Below are 3,122 nucleotides of genomic sequence, written 5' to 3'. Positions count from 1 at the left end.
GAAAATTCTCTGTGTCAGACTTTTTTCTGTACAGTGACTGTATACTCCTTCCATCTTCTTTTAATTCTTCCTGGATAATTCAGTATTCTTCCCATAACATCCTAAGTATTGCAACCCAAGGCTTGAATTTGCTCTTTAGTTTCTTCAGCTTAAGAAATGTTGAGCAAGTTCAACCCTTTTGCTCGTCCAACTCCAGATCCTGACACATTTCATGATAATAGTTTGCTTTATCCTCCCTAGCTTCCCCTTGAAGTCTTCTGTAACAGATTCTTAACTGTCTATTTTCTCCCCTTTGCTTTGGTTTCTCAGCACTCTAAGTGCAAAAAGTGATCACTATTCTTTCAATTTAAATACTCAAAAAACTGTGACTTTGAAAATTCAAGTGACCTCTTTACCATATTTTAGTTAAACGTGGTAGACTGGATATTTTAATCAAGAATTTGCTGCCTCCAAAGCCTGTTATATCCCACTAATTATTAAGAACAATCAATTCAAATTTTGAAAAAGATTTTAAAATTGTTATTTTCTACAAGAGTATATATAATAAACATGTGCACACTAATAAGACCAAATATTATCTAATAAAATACTCAATAATATTTTTTAATTCATCTAAGCTTCTAGTTTACTGTGACAACCAATGCACACACATTTATCTCATCTCATTTTTGAAGCTCCATTAAGATGATAATAACTTTTCTTTTATTAAGTTATAAACCACCAACTGCAAATAGTATTGGATATGAGTTATCCGTGAAAGAATGAACAATATCAATAAATCAAAGGAACAGCTCTTAAAAGGATACAGTATAAATCCATTTATGATGTTCAAAAGCAGGCAAAACTATATAATCAGTGTCTAGAAATACTTAGATAGATAATAAAACTATTTTTAAAGCAAAGGGATAATTTATGCTCCCTTCAGTGTAGCAGTTACCTGAGGAATAGAAGGGAGTAGAATAAACAAGGGAATACAGAGCATCTGTATGACTGTTAAGATTTCATTTCTTAATCAAGATAGTGATAGGTATTCATTTTGTCACAGTGTATTCATATTTTAAATGTATTGCATATTTTTTAAAAATAACAAACCCATTATTGTTTTGTGTGTTTTTTTTTCTTTTTTTTCCATTATTGTTGAGTTAAAACCTACTCACAGCTCCAGGAGGCTTTCAGAGGCTGTAAATCTCTAGAAGGAGATTGTCCACCTTCTTCATGGATCCACAGGTGTATTTGAACTAGCAGAGATATGTCACCTTTAGGTTAGCAGCACAGTCCTGACATATCCTTTTAGAAAGGTATTGCATAGATAAAATAGCTATAGGACAACAAATAGAAGAAATCATCTATATAATACAAAAAAATTAGAGAAAAGACAAAGGATTTAAGGATTAATTTCAAGATATTTTCCTTTCTCATAAATGTACCAATAAACAACATCATGCTAGATGGAAAAAAGATGGAAGTTGCTAAGGATTTAATTTTATTTTGATCCACAATCAGTAGCCTCGGAAACAGCTAGTCATGGAATCAAAGGATGTAGTGCATTTTACAAATAGGCTACCAATAACCTCATGGTATAGTCACACAATGAAATACTATGCAACACTAAAAAAAGCAAGGAAGTAATGAAATATTATACAAAATGGGTGACCGTGGAGGACATTATGGTGAGTGAAATATGTATGTCACAAAAGGACAAATACTGCAGAATGCCATTGTTATAAAACAGGACTGAAAGGGGGTTGGCATTTGACTGTGTGGATCATAACAAGTTGTGGCTGACATTGAGAAGAATGGGAATCAAGAAGATGAGTTGACAGAGTAGCTGCAATGACAGTTGAAAACATGGTTGCAGTGGTGAGGATGGTACAAGACTGGACAGGGTTTAAATTTGTTCTGTTGTGCAGAATGTTGCTAGAAGTTGAAGCTGGCTGAACAGCATCCAGTAAACTGATTTCTAATGCTTTTGTTTCTAGGTAACCAATATAACCAAAGATTTCCTAGAAATCCTGATTCTATACTTGAAAACTAACATTGTACTTGCCAACTCTGTTCTCTTCCTAGGAAATTCTCTAGAGATATCGATCTAGCAGTTAACTTGAAACCAACTGAGACAATAGGCTTGAGTGAAAAGGCATCATCAAAAATTTCATTTTGTTGTTGTTGCTGTTGAAATTTTTTAAATCGTTATTTTAATGAACATTTTCAGAAAAGTTAGATTTAATTCATTCACTGTTGCACATTGGTCTCGCTACCGCTGCCAACACACACTTTGCTTTAAAAAAAAATCATTCATTGTTGCATGATTTCCTCCTCTACTTCCACCTGGACCCTGATCTACTTTGCTATACACTTCTTATCCTAGACTATTGTCATGTAAGTAATGCCTAATCATATATTCCTTTTAAACAGTTCTTTCTTTCATCTGTCCTAATGTAGTACTCATTATTTAATCCTCTCTTTTCTTAGTTTTCCCATAACTCCCATGTCTGTCCTGTTTTATAAGACTGGCATTATGCAGTATTTGTCCTTCTCTGACTGAGATATTTAACTCAGCTTAATGTCTTCCAGGGTCACTCATGTTGTATAATATTTTATGAGTACCTTGTTTTTCAGTGCTGCATAGTATTCCATCGTGTTATAAAATAGTTTTTCTATCCATTTTTCTCTTTGCTATTGTGAGTAAATGCAGCAATAAACATAGGTGTGCATAAATCTTGTTTGGATGGCAGTCTGGTTTCTTTACGATATAGTCCTCATAGTGGAATTGCTGGGTCAAATGTGGAATTGCTGGGTCTATTTCCAACTTTTTGAGAAACATCAAACTGCCTTTCATAGTGGTTTTTGCAACTAAACTGGTTTCCATCTTCTCACAAAAGTGCTTGAAAAGTTTTGACCCTTATTTTTACCTTCTGAGGTTAACAATTCTATAATCATTGTTGTTATGTGCCGTCGAGTCATTTCCGACTCATAACGACCCTATGCACAACAGCCCTAAACCCTGCTCTATCCTGCGCCAACCACACCGCCTCTGACACACCCATCCTGATTACCCCAGTCACCGAATCAATCCATCTCATAGAGGGTCTTCCCCTCGTGCACTGTCCCTCCACCCTCCC

This window comes from Elephantulus edwardii, unplaced genomic scaffold (assembly GCF_000299155.1).
Source record: "Elephantulus edwardii isolate Elephantulus edwardi_28Jun2011 unplaced genomic scaffold, EleEdw1.0 scaffold00194, whole genome shotgun sequence".
Taxonomy (NCBI): Eukaryota; Metazoa; Chordata; class Mammalia; order Macroscelidea; family Macroscelididae; genus Elephantulus; species Elephantulus edwardii.
Note: the sequence above shows the minus strand (reverse complement) of the source record.